This window comes from Meriones unguiculatus, chromosome X (genome assembly GCF_030254825.1).
Source record: "Meriones unguiculatus strain TT.TT164.6M chromosome X, Bangor_MerUng_6.1, whole genome shotgun sequence".
In the NCBI taxonomy this organism is placed as follows: domain Eukaryota; kingdom Metazoa; phylum Chordata; class Mammalia; order Rodentia; family Muridae; genus Meriones; species Meriones unguiculatus.
Window position 1 is genome coordinate 18,690,865 of NC_083369.1, and position 14,305 is coordinate 18,705,169.

The 14,305-nt window shown below is 45.5% G+C and overlaps 1 protein-coding gene across 1 annotated transcript in view; it reads right to left on the reverse strand.

Annotated features, from left to right (window-relative positions):
• The window catches only part of Nhsl2 (NHS like 2), a 262,855-nt gene that overhangs the window by 143,948 nt on the left and 104,602 nt on the right, over window positions 1–14,305 (reverse strand). The gene's annotated exons all lie outside the window — the stretch shown is intronic.

Here is a 14,305-nt window from a genome sequence, read left to right on the forward strand (position 1 = left end):
GGGATCTTTTTTTCCCCCTCTCTCCTTTTCTCCCAGTCTTTTCTCCCCACCTCCCCTCCCCACTTTCTCTTCAGAAAAGGGAGGCCTCCGATAGATATCAACCAGCCTTGCCATATCAAGTTGCAATAAAATTAGGTACGTCTTCTCCTATTGAGGCTAGACTAGGTGACTCAGTAGGGAGAAAGGGTCCCAAAGGCAACAGAATCAGAGACAGCTCCTGCTGTCTCTGTTAGGAGTCCTACATGAAGACCAGGCTATACAACTGTTACATATGTGCAGAGGGGCTAAGTCAATTCCATGCATATTGAGGTGGGATCTTGTTGTGTAGCTCAGGCTGGCCTCAAACTCACAGTCATTCCCCTTGGATTCTGTTAATTGCTGCTTTCACGGGCCTAAGTGACCACAGCCAGCTCAGATTCACCATATACTTAATTTATTTTTTATTTGTATATATTCACTGTACAGGATGGTAGATTTTATTATGGCATTATTAACATATTCATATCACATGTTTTGTTCATTTTCACCCATCTTCTCTTAACCCTCCTCTGACTAGGTTCTGAAGGTCTTCCTGAGGCGACCTGCACTACAGCAAAAGCTCCAACCCAACAAGCCAGTGCCTTGTTCCTCTACACATCATTGTGTGAACCAATGTGAGCTCTGTTGTCAGCAAGATTTCAGAAGGTCTCTGTGTAGCACAAACATCCTAACATACAGCCACTCACGCAGATCACACAACTCTGGGAAACGCAAAGAGTTCTTCTAGTCTATTCCTTCCTGTCCAGGAAACGCTCATTCTGGGCTCTCAACCTGACCCGTCCCACCTCAGAGCCAAGCCTCTACTAGGAAGAGGGGGTGCAACATGCCATTTTGCCCCCTTCCCTGGGCCCCTGGCACCAGCCACTTCTACCTACATAAGCTAGCCCAACCACGTCAACATCAGAATTCCAAGAAAAGCTGTCCCAGTTTGCCCTGTCCAACTTCCTGTCATTCACAGCTGCCAACAGACAGAAGGCATCCATCACCCACTGAGCAAAGGCAATGGACCACAGTGGGGACAGTGTGGACGAGACATCTGAAAGAAATTAAAAAAAAAAAGGCGGGGTAGGGGGGTCGGGAGCCCAGGCAAACACCAGCCATATCATATACTGGTGAGGAAGCTGAGAGGGAGTGGCTGAAAAGCTTGGCCCCAGGCTGCAAGTGCTTACATTTGGGTGTGTTTCAGGACAAAAAAAACAAACAAACAAAAAAAAACCGCCCTGCATGTTTCCGTGAACACCGTAGAATTCTCAGGTTAAAAGTTCTGCTTCAGATTCACGAACCCCTCAGCAAAGGTGCCCAGCTGGAAAGTGGAGATCACCACATAATTCTGAGGACCCATTCCAAAGCTGGGAAAAACAACTATTGGTGTTTTGTTTACACTTACATAAATCAACCCAAAGAAATGAGCCCCATAGCTGAAGTAAAAAAAAAAAAAAAAAAAAAAAAAAATGCTGGAGATCAAATTGCTGCCAACCTCTGAATCTTGGCCTGCTCATCAAGGGATGTATAAACTACATTAGAATCCTGAGTCCAGCTCTCTCAAGCTGGATGTCCTCAGGTAATATTCTGAACCTGGCCAAGACCTCAGTTTTCTGATTTGAAAATGAAGCCATTCTATAGCTCACAGAGTCATAGTAAGGGTCAAATGAGCTCTGTGTGTCACATGTATCTGGCACTGACCCACGAATCTTGGCTGCTCAGTAGATGTCTCTTCTCTCCCTGTGTCTACCTTTCTTAGGCAAGAGCGAGGCTTGTGGGGTGAGGGAGTTCTGCTATTCCAGTGGCCCTTGGAGCCCCTGGAGCCCTTCAGAGCTCTCTGAGGAACTTGACAGCTCTTACACTGACGCTTGTTTCTACTCTTTACTAAGAGGTGTCCAGCTTGACTGTGATTTGGTCCTAGCAAGACATGCTTCTATGAACTGCTTGCCACCGCAGGCTAACACACCACAACAACTGCTTTCATCTTCAGAACTTCGGGTCCGCTTTCCTCTTCTATCCTTTCTGCCATTCCTTTTTTTCCATCCCTATGCCCTCTCTGTGTCCCTGGTCTTGGCCCTTCATCTTGTTCTTACCTTCACTGGCTCTTTCAAATAAAAAAAAAAAAAAAAAAACAAACCCTCATCTAAATGTAGTAGTCACGAGGAAACAGCTATGAAGAGTGGATCGAGTAGACCCATGGCCCAATTAAGGAGGATATTACTACTGGGTCACTCTGTCAATGCCAGCTGCACCTTTCCTTTGCTCTCCACTGGGGTGTGAGGAGGATGGCAAAGCCAAATGAAACCTGGCTGATGCCCTTAGGGACCTCACCAGCCAGCATGGAGACTTACCATTGAGGGAGAAGAGTGGCTGCTTGTATGAGAGACCTCAGCTGGGCCTTGAATCCTAAGCATTCACTCTGCAGTGAGAGAGGTTCAAAGGGCATTGAATGATGAGGCCATGAGGAGTGAAGGGCCCTATGGTCTTGGTGTTGGTTACACAATAAGATCTGGCACCAGGGGAAGTAGAGAGTCTAGAAAAAGTTAACTGGAACCAACTGGCCAGAATGACAGGTGATAGGGGCTAGGTCATGGAAGTCAGATTGCAAGGCTCAGTAGATAGTACTTGGTGAATGCTGGTAGGACATGGTGAAAGGTAGAACAAGAAGATAATTTTGGATGAATGTGTGGCTTGTCTAACTATGGGGAGTCTTGGAGTCTATCCCCAGAATAACTAAAATGATTATTCCAGAAGGCAGAGAAACAGAAAAGACCAGTCAGAACACTGCTGCCATGGTCCTAACATTAGGTGAAGCCCTGGGCAAGGATGCCCACCCCAAGAATGGTAGCCCAGGGCAGAGAAGAGACAACACAGTGCCTACATGCTGTATGATGGGCCTGTATCCAGCCATCATTTGTCACCCTTCCCAAAATGACAGGGTAAGACAGTGCGGAAGTTACTCCATCCTGTATTCTTGCTGAGGCCATTTTAGTTTTCACGAGAATTTGATCTCCTCGCTGGAGAATCCTGTGGAAATTATCCAACTCTATTCTAGGAACCCAAGGTCAGGGTTTCCCAGTTAACTTAGCTTCCATTAAATCCCTATTTGTGCAGATCTCCCCCTGCAGCTTTCAAGTGAGATACCAGGGTGTGGTGAAAAAAATCCCTTACCCTAAACACTCGAGGCTATGCTTGGGTCCCGAATATCTGAGTGTAGTCCCAGCTGTCTGGAATAAAGACTTTCAATTGGCTATGAACTATGTCCGAGTGGTCTTCTGGGGGGGGTGTCATTTCCTGTAACACCAATACTTTAACCCATGGCCATTTTCATGGAGCTCAGGCCTTCAAGTGCAATTTCCATAGTGTATTCTCATCCAACTGCACCTACCCAACCCCTCAGCTGTTCCTGCTTGCTTCTTGGCTCCAATCCAGTTTGGTAGAGCTGTGGTCTTGTGGGTTTCTGGGATCTGATCCAGCAATTAAGTATCTTTTTATACCTTTGGGACAAACACAACTTACTAGTTCTATAGCACCAAAGTACCTGCCAACATAGAGAGCTAGTTTATCATTTCACATTGGAGAAACTTCTTTTCTCCTCCCTCCTGTCAAGCTCTTTACAAATGACCTGCAAACGGGGCTTGTCCCTTCTGTCCCCTGTAAGTATCTGCAAATGTGTAGAGGCATGGGTAGAGATATTGTGATTGTCACAATGGCTCCAGGGTACAATTGTCATTTCAGGTCAGGAAGTCAAGGCACTGAGTGCAAAGGACAGTCTCACGTTGCAAAGAACTATGTAACCTCAATGGCCAACAGAGCAGTGGCCCCCACACTGCACCTATGGTTTCACTTTCTGAAGTTTTCTCTACCCACGAACAACTGTGTTTTGAAAATACTAAAGGAAAAAAAAACGAGAAACAATCGTTAATTAAAAAATAACTCATCTAGCGCTAGTTCATGGTTACAATACGGTTTCATTACTAGTTATTGTTAATCTCCTGCGACTAGTTTATCAGTTGGGCCTCATCATGGGGCTTTTATGAAAGGAAAAACAGTTCAGGCACCCACGTTACACCCCCTGAATAAGGGGGCAACTGGAACTGTGAGTTCAAGTTCTCTGAGGCTGCCCTCTTCTGTCCCCCTTGTCAGGCACAGGAGGATGTGCACTAAGTGCTTGAGACATTAGTAAATCATTTCATGGCTTCAGTGTTTTTATACCTGGGCCAGCCTTAGCTGCCTGCTAAAGTAATCCTAAAAACCCAGTGTGCTTCACTTCCATCACAGGCCCTGCCTAGCAAGCGAAATGCTGAACTACAAAAATCATTCATTCATTCACTCATTCATTCATCAGGCATCCAGACGCCTCTGAAAGAGTTCAAAGTAGTGCTCAGCCCTGATTTTGTGGATTCCATCAGAGTAGACGAGGCCTGGGTGGGGGCTGGTAGTTGAAGCAAGTGTGGCCTGAGACGTTCCTGCCTGACTCAGACAGTCTCTGGGGACTTGGGGGGGGGGGGGGCTTGTGTGGATGGAAATATGTGCCACATGACCTGAACTGCAGGGCCAGCCCCCGGCTCTCACAGCTCCAAACACTTCCAGATGGATTTATTTATAACTCCCCAAACAGAGGCCACACTTGCTGCTCTGCGTAATTCCCCTCACCCGCTGCTGAACAGGGCCAGGCCTCCTCTCTCCCCTCCCCACTGTTGAACGGGGCCAGGCGGGGCCCCTCTCCACTCCGGAAACCAGCAGGGGACAGGGAACGGGCAGCAAGTGGCCAAATCGCAGCTCTGTACAGTCCAAGCTTAGGGTCACCACTGTCCCCTAGGTGGCAGCAGCAGCCCACTGTGTAGGAGTGCCTGCTGAACCTGGCTATCACGATGCCACGTGGTGCCTCCTCACAGAACGGCTGCTGAGGGGGGTGCTGTGAGCTATAGCCAAGTTGACAAGTCTGCTTTCCAGGCCTGCTTCTACCTCGTAAAGCCAAGGCACACCCAGGTCCCCTTCTCATTCTTTGTGTCTGGGATATATTGCGTCTGCGTCCTCTCCACCACCTCCTGCTAATGCTGGTTTTCCTGGTAGAGACTCTCAGAGGTTCTGGATCCTGACATTTCCAACCCCGACTCCTTTTGCAAACTGGAGACAGCTGAGAGAGGCTGACTAATGTGCCTAAGGTCACATAGCAAACTAAATAGCAGAGACGGAAGAGGAAAATCCAGGCCTGCCCCTGATGCTGTAACCTCCGAAATCCCGTTTCAAGTGGCACTGGCAGGTGGTGTGCTCGCTCTGCATGGAGCGCATGCTGGCTCTGTCGTTTACTCCTTGGGTGACCTTTGATGGGTTAGTCTTCCTCTTTTAACTAAAGCTCTTGATTTTTCTTCTAAAGATTAAAGAAATAATGAATCTAAATATTTTACGCTACCACTTGCCTTACAGGGGAGCTCTCAGTAAGGAGTAATGAATAGGGCTGGGGTATAGCTCAGATACAGCATTTGCTTAGCATGTATGAAGTCTGGGTCCCTAGTAATACATGTGCACATGCACGCACACACACACACACACACATACACACACACACACACACACACACACACACACACACACACGAGTAAGCAATGCAAAGATTTACTGTTGAGTTGCATCGCTTGTAGAGCTCAACATTTCACCTCTTGTTCACAAGGCAAGCATTACCATGCACCTTCTCACACAGGAAGAGGTAAGACATGTGGTTGCGAAGAGACTGAGTGGCCTACTAAGGCTATACTTGTAGGACCAGAAGATACTTGGTCCATGGATTCTGGGCTTCCCACAGGGTCTGAAAGGCAAAAATCTCTTAGCTGAGCTTCTGGCTTCCTCACTCCATCCTGACCTATTTTTCCCCCTTCATGGCTGGCTTGGAGCTTGTGGTACAGCGGCTTAGTGCATGCACCCAGGAGAGCAGACAGTTTTAGTGATCATAAGATGGCTTTGTGGACATACCAGGTGTTGAAGAATGCTTTGACCCTGCAGCTGAGGTCTTCCTACGTTGTTTCTTTCTTAGCTATGGCTAGAACTGGAGGTGACCACAGGGAACAAGGGTGGCAAAAAATGCCGACAAAGGTCCCAGAGGGAAGTTTCCAGATGCTGAATACCTGCTTCCAATAAACCCTTTCTGCCACCAGACTTACACACACCCCATGTCTGCCAGACCCACCCGTCTGCATCCTGGGATCCAGACAAGTTTTCCCGCAGCTGTTCAGGAACACATGACACCACACTTCTGCCCCAGTGGGAGCTTCTGGCATCCACACATTCCTTCCAGCTTGCTGCCGCACGCACAATTAGCCATGCATAATTTCTCCGTGTTGCCCCACCCCACCCTACACGCCAGTGATGGCATGCGGGAGTGGCAAGCTCTGAGCACACACGGGCAAGGAGGCCATTGGCGCTTCTGTCAGTTGGATGTGACTCCTCAGATGGGCCCCAAATCCCAACAGCAATTTGGCTTCATCTGTTTCACCTTTTCAGCGGGCCACTGGGAGGCTTGGAGTTCCCGAGAGTGCAGGAGGCACACGGAGCAGGTGCATGACACATGCCTCATCTCCGTTGAAGCGAAAGGAGCTCTCAGAGTCTGTGCACAAACTTTCTAAGAGAGTCCCTGGGAGGGGGGCTGGGAGGCAGCTCCTCTCTGTCTCCAGAAGCTTCTTTATACAACAAAGGCAGAAACTGTCAGGTCTCCTGCCCCAGCCCTACCGTGTGGCTCTCTGCACTTCAGCATTCCTCTGTGACATGGGAGTAATATTGTCTCCCACACAGGGTTCCTCTGACTCAGGAATATGAGGGCCTTCCCCATAACACTGCCTTTATAATGCCTTCTTGTGCTGTGAAAGTAAATTGGTACCTATTCTAAAATCACCTAGAGGCACACACGTGGTACACAGTATACATGCAGGCAAAACCTCCATACACATAAAATGAAAAAGAAATCACCTAGAGGAAAATTGTTTCATCTCTCTGTATTGATGGAACACTCTGCTATGTCTGTACCAGCATGAGAGAAACAAAAGAAATGCAGAGATTTTCATATATACATAAAAGATTGTGGTATAAGTGGGAACTTAGGCATGAATGAAATAGTTCGTATAACTCAAATGCCTTTAAGAGCCAAACAGACAGGATAGTGAAGAAAGGTGTAAAAATACAATAAGGACTGCAGGGACAACACATGTTCTAGTGAAAGCGGAAGCCACCATCCCAACCCACCTACCTACTGTCCTGTGGAAAAGAAGATCTAGTATTACCAGATTTTTTTCTGTTTTTTAAAAGGAGCCAGAAATCCAGACCACTTGTAAAGATTACTAAGTGTTCTGGGACACAATCTGTGGCTATTATTTAGCCCAGTGGTAACCAGTTTGTGGCTTCTTCATAATGATAAATGATATATTTTGTCAAAATAAGTGTGCTACTGATGGAAAAGGAGCAAACCAACTCCCACACTTATCCTCTGACCTCCATGCATGCCCTATAGCACATGTGTGTATGTGCACACTTACACATATACAAACAACTGTGAGAAATAAAAGCAAATTTTAAAAATTTGAAGTGAGCCCACATCAGGAAGCCAGGAAGAATGAGCCTGAGGTGCTTACAAATTTGGCAAATAGAAGGAAACAGCTTTTGGCAAGACCAAGGACAGAAACAAAATGTAGTGTGATGTGTCTCTCTCTGATGTTCTGGGGCATGAGTGATTTCTGACCACAGTCTCAGTGGGTGATTTTTGTCATGGCTGGAACCAGGAAGCTCACTGTGTAGAATGTGAGAAAGGTGGGCAAGTATTGCTTAGAGAGCTTAAGGCTAAAACAGCATGCTAAGGAATGATAAGCACAGACAGACTGACTATTCTACTGGCAAGCAAGGACACTTTGTAAGGCCATGGCCTTTTTAAGAATAAGGTGATTTGAAAACCCAAGAAGAAAGAAAATTCAGTCACCGCCCTGACCATGGCCGGTGACTAGAAGCAAGCTCAGAATGTGGGCCCAGGTCCACAATGTGGTAAAGCCCACTACAGTGGTCTGAGGTCCCTACACTGCTCTGGTACTGGAGAAAGGAAGGGGTGGACAGGAGATTTTAGAAAGCCAGGAACACACAAAACTCCAGGTAAGTATGTGTGAAGAAACACTTTAGTAAGAACACAAATAAACACATGCCCGGGGTGTGGGAGTATAGCTCAGTGCTAAACCAGGGGCTTGGCTTGAGATCCTGGGGTAAGGACTACTGTTAAAGATATTATACCCTTTTATTGTTATTTAGTGTATCTAAGTATAGCATATATTTCTTCAGGATCAAAAATTCCAGGCATTGGAAGTCATTCTCCCGCATAACAACTGACAAAAGCATCTTACCTCCAAGCTGAGAACACAGGGCTGTGTGCATGCAGGAGTAGGGAGAAGGAAGTTGGTCTTACCTTAGAGTATGTAGCCACTAAAGAAGGAGGCAGCATGGAGAAGGACCATAGAGAAAGAGGTAGACAGAAACCCAGCCCATAACATTTCCCAGGTCCTCATCCACGGAACCTGGCCAGTTGCTTCACATGGCAAAGGAGAATAAGGCTTGCAAGTGGAATAAAGGCTACTAAGCAGCTGCCCTTGACTGTAAGGAAGTCTTTCTAAAGTGAAAGAGAGAGGCATGAGGCAGTGACTGGTGTGAGGACAGAAACAGAATCTGAGATGGGGTGTGACAAAAATTTGACCAGCCATGGCTGGTTCTGAATCCAAGGTATGTAGGCAGCCTCTAGAAGCTGGGAAAGACAAAACAGATTCTTCCCTAGAACCCTTAAACACAGCCTTAGGCCCACTCCACAAGAGGGGATCCATGCCCAACTCTGGAAACTTGGTCAATACCCTATGACTGAGGAGGTCAGAGGTCCTAGTGAGGAAGTTACTGGGGCTGTTTTGCTAAGTGGACAGGTTGTACCCATCAAATTGACATCTAAATAATCATGTTTATCCCCATAGATTAATCAATGATCAGCTTTGGTCAGAGAAGCTTCTTTTAATAGTAGTCAGCAGTCACTTGAAGAGACTCAGAACTGGTTAAGGTGATAAGAATAGGTGATAGCTTAACCAGAAATAGGTCCTTTATATCCCCTCTTCCCAAAGCTCATGGAAGAAGGTGTATAAAGAATATAAGAACTGGATGGGGAGGAGTGCTATGAAATGCCGACTTAGAACATGGCGCAGCTTTTGCACCCTTGATGGCATGCTAGTCGTGATTACTGGCAAAGACCTGCACAAGACTGGGCTTGTTAACATCCTTCCAGGGAAGGAAAAAGGCTTGTAAAGCATCCTCCAAGGACCTACAGGCAGATGATGGCAGCTCTAGGGTGGGGGATAATGAAGTGCCCCACTTCCTTGAAAACCTATGGTACTTATAATGGTCCCTGGGAGAGGGAGAGATATTTCTTTCAATGGTGTAGCCACTGGTAACTGTAAGAACCCTGTGAGTAATCCTAATGAAATTCATTGGATCATCAAAATCAAACAGACAGAAGCTTGAAGGTGAAAGAAGGAGTCGGTCACCAAGAGGAAAAGGATAAGCAGGAATGAAAGGAGACCTGAAGAAGGAAATGGGAGATGACTGTGATAAAAGAACATTATATATATGTATATTCAGAAATGAAATAATGAAACCTATCATATAGAATAAACATATGCTAGTAAAATGATGACAAATGATGATGTAGGTCTAGGGAGATGTTTCAGTGAGTAGAACACTTGCCACCCAAGTATGAGGAGCAGAGTCCATATTGCTTTGGGCTTCTAAACTTTATCTGTAAGACAGTACATTTGTGTTGACTTAAGCTGCTACAGTTATGGTAATTTGTTACAGCAGCAACAAGAACTAATAAATAGTTTTGGTTGCAAAGATAAGTAGTGTTTTATTTCTGGCCTCCTCACTTAGCCTCTTTGGGTCTCAATGGCCCCATTTGCAAAATGAAGACAACAATGCTTTCACACAGTTGAGCCAAAGGGGAACCAAAGTCTCCACATAACGGGATGGTGTGGCTTGGCAGAGGAGGTGCAGGTATTTTCTTTCTTAAATTCAGTTGATGACAAAGTAAGTCCGTGGGTTTAGCGGTGTTCTAAAAAACTATGTTCATCAGTGGGGTGATCAAAATTATTTATGTAGATAAATAATTACTATACATATACTTATATAGGACAACGAAGCACACAAACAAATGGTGAGATAGGTTTTTTTTTTTTTTTTTTTTTTTTTTTTTTTTTTTCCCAGACAGGGTTTCTCTGTGGAGTTTTGGCTGTCCTGGAACTTACTGTGTAGACCAGGCTGACCTCGAACTCACAGAGATCTGCCCTCCCCTGCCTCCTGAGTGCTGGGGTTAAAGGCATGTGTTACCACTGCCCTGCCTGACATAGGTACTCTTTATTGCATAATGGCCAACTGATTTTCACGTAGTGCTTTTATTGATCCTGATGACCCCTCAAATCCAAAGTCAAACGCTGGTTGTGGTAGAAAGGCCAGTGCACTTCCTACATGAAAGGTAGATAGTTCATGTATATTCACGAGTAAGAAGAAAGTGAACCAATGAAGACGCTTAAGACCCTCACTGACTCTTCATCAAGTGAACTTCTTTGTTGAATCATAATGCTTACTGAGAGCATTATTTCCTCAGTTGTTGGTGCACTACTCATGAAGTCAACACATCACTCTTTCAAGGTTCATGTATGGTGTTAACCTTTTCTCTTTCCTTCTTTCCTCTTTCTTCTTTTCCCTTCCCTTTCCCTTCTTCTTCCTCCTCTTCTTTCTTCTTCCTGCCTCTTCCCCTCCCTCTCACTCCGAACTCTCCTTCTGAGGATGGAGTCTCATGCATTCTAAGTCCACACTGCTTCTACCACTTTCTTAAGCTTACAGTACAATGTCCAGAACAATAACCCACACCCTGATTTGTGGAAATTCTAGTTTTCCATGATGTATATGCATTCATTTTGGCCCATTTCAAGCTTGAAAAGTGACATAGATTTGGCACAAAGTGGGAGGAGACACGGTTCAGTATGCCATGCATATACAGGGGATGGCAAGAAGTATAAGGACACAGATTAATTTGGAAAGCTGCAGGAGAATTAGGAAGTGAGAAGCTGTATTTATTACCTTTGTTTTCAACATGATTGATTTAATTACATACAGGTTTATATAATTTAGTATCTTTGCTTTCCAGGATAAGTTTTAGACTTACAGATATCTTTTCTGCACTGTTTCTTCCTTGTGTACCCTTCACCAAGCTCCCCTTTCCACTGACATCTTGCAGAATCTACAAAGCATTTTTCAAAACTAGGAATTAACCTTGGTGCAGTGCTGTAACTGAAGTACAAAATTACTGCAATTTGACCAGGCTTTCCTTCACAGTTTTGTCTGTTCTAGGATCAACTCCAGGATCCCATATTGCACAGTTTTGGTCATTTATTTTGTTGACTGTACCTCAGTTTTAGTTTGTCTTCTGTTTTCTGGTGTAATTTAATTTTTAAGGATGGAATGTTTACCATTTGGCTCATACATTCCTAAATATTTAACAATTGGCTGTTGCTAGCTGGTACAAGCCAGTCCCAGCCAACTACTCAAAGAAAAAGCTGACAATTCATTATTATTGTTTTCTCCCATTGATTCCACGTTTTGGTGCTTAGGATGGAACCAAGGGCTTTGTGCATGTTAGGTACAACCTCTACCAATTATATTTCTATCCCTAGTTCAATAAATAGTAATCGGACATCCTCTAAGGGCTACTGCTGGAGGCACACAGGCAATGAACATAGTCCTTGCCATCCAGAAAGATCAGAGTTTAGGAGAGGTGACTGGAATAACAGACAGATCCCACTGAATGAACAAGGATAGGTTGGAGGGTACAGAATGTTCCAGAATGTTCAGAGGATGGAGAGAGCCACCCTGCCTGGGGAAGTCAAGAAAGGCTTCCACCAAGGATAGTCAAGAGTTTCCAGGTAGGTGCAAGGAGGCTGAGGGAGGCTTCTTGTGTAGAATAAAAGATAAGATGAGCATCTGTTCGAGAGTGGGAATGACCTAGTCAGAGGAGCCAACAACGGTCGCCCATTTATTCACTCCATTCTATAAGAATTTCCCAGGTGTTAACTTTATACAGAGCATCAGAGGCTCAAGAATGGAATGAGTAAGGGTGCTCAACCTAGGCTATAATGGTGCCTGTGTTGTCGTGAAAGATGAGTGTTGTCATGGAAGAAGGAGCAGGGCTCATGAACGCTAAGTATAGCTTGCTGTGCAGAGGTCTTACTGCTAGGTATCTCCCTCATAGGACTGAAAAACCTCTAGAGAAGCTGAAAACCAGCTTAACCCCACCCAACCACCACTCTTGCTAGAGGACACTCAGTGCCACTTCCTGTATACATACCACATGTTCACAAGCCTCTTTCATACCTAGGGCACTGTCGGCAGACCCCTGACATGCTCTAACCTTCCACACAGCACTGCTTTCTTTTATTTATAACATTTAGACCTCCACTACATAGTAAATTTGAGGTTAGCCTGGACTACAGAAGAGTTTGGTTAATAAAAAAAAAAAAAAAGCCTTTACTGTTTTGTTCTCACTGTCTCCCTCCAGTTTCTACAGACTCAGGACTTGGCCTGTGGGGTTGTTTTTGACATTCATAGAATAGATGAGTGAATGGATGGATGGATGAATGCTAAAAATCAAGTTTTCAAGCCTGTATTTCTAATTTTCTGTGGCCCGAACATCCCCTCCTAACTTTGAGTGTGTTGCCTCCTCCTTCAGTAGCTTGAACTTAGAACTTAAATAACGATGACAAGGATGAAATTCAGAATGCTTTTCTTGGAAAACTGTGAAAATGTTAGAGCTCACATCTTTGGTGCCTACTAACTGCCATGTGTCATAAGAATGGGCCACGTACCTACTAGATGTCTGGTATTTCACGGGGTCCATTCACTGAATGAAAGATAAAAGTTTCTGCTTTTCGAGAGCAGCACCATTTTAAGGTGAGGAACCTGGGATGCATAGGCTAAATAACTTGCCCAATATCACCTAGCCGTGGGAAGTCGAAGTGAGGAAGAGTGGGCCCGTCACCCATGTTCTTACCAACTAGGCAACCGTGCCTTTGGAAGTGCGATGGGAATGTGTTTGGCAAACTCAAGGACACATGTAAGTTCTTGTTCATCATGGGAGCATGATATATTGAGGAGGCAGAAAAACTTCTGGACCGCAAAGTTAAGAGAATACATGTGGACAGGGCCTCTGGGGGGTGGTCTTTAGCACATCTAGGCCAGGAGAGCACTAGCTGTGCATGCTAAAATTCCAGACTCTCATTGGTCCCTCCTAGAGGCTGCAGATGTAGACCTGTGCCTGTGAAGAGGGGGGAGGTGTCTTCCTCCTGTGTGTGTGTGTGCGGTTTTTTTTTTTTTTTTTTTTTTTTGGTCATTGTTTTTGCTAGAATTCTATCCTGGTCTTTATCTGTAGACTTGTTGCCCTTGTGCTGGCCCCGCCCGACCCTTGCTTAGTTAGCCTTGTATTCAGCAGAACAAAGGAAAGATTTGGACAACCCCCACTGGGCTTTTCTGGTTTTCTGTTTCTACTGCAACAAAGAGCAGCTCGCTAAGTGAGAAAAGAAAATAGTTCATCACCTAGAGTAACCTGCCCCCCACCCCCCCGCATTGGCCTTAGGAACCCCAGCATTCCTGGTGAGGCAGGAAGGGCACCTCCCTTCTGCTCAGCCTCATGGAGCTGATGGGGTAGTGATGACTTCAATATGGTTAGGCTTGCATTCCCTCCCCTAGGCTCCACCTACACAGAGCCAAAGAAAGTACAGAGCATTCTCTCTCTCTTTCTCTCTCTCTCTCTCTCTCTCTCTCTCTCTCTCTCTCTCTCTCTCTCATAGCTCCAGCCTAGACATTTGTGAACGAGTATCTTCTGATTTCTATAGAAGAAGGATGAGGTTGTGTGGGACTTCCAGTGAGCCTGTGTTCTCCGAAAACTGGTCCCAAGGATGCTGATTTTATGTAGTAACAGTGAGGATTAAATCTTAAATGACAGGCGCTTGGTAAATTGTTAGTTCTAACTAGACTAGATAAGAAAGTTGGGTCTGGGAAAGGACATGGGTGCACATGAACAGCAGACACGGTGGACATGTTGGCTCTGAGAAGTGGGCTGCAATGTCATCCCACCACCGGCCTCTCCTAGACCACTGCTTGGTCAGAACCAAGCCCACTTCAGGGAACACTGCTGGCTCAGCTGGTTTCAGCAGTCTGGCAGCCCCTT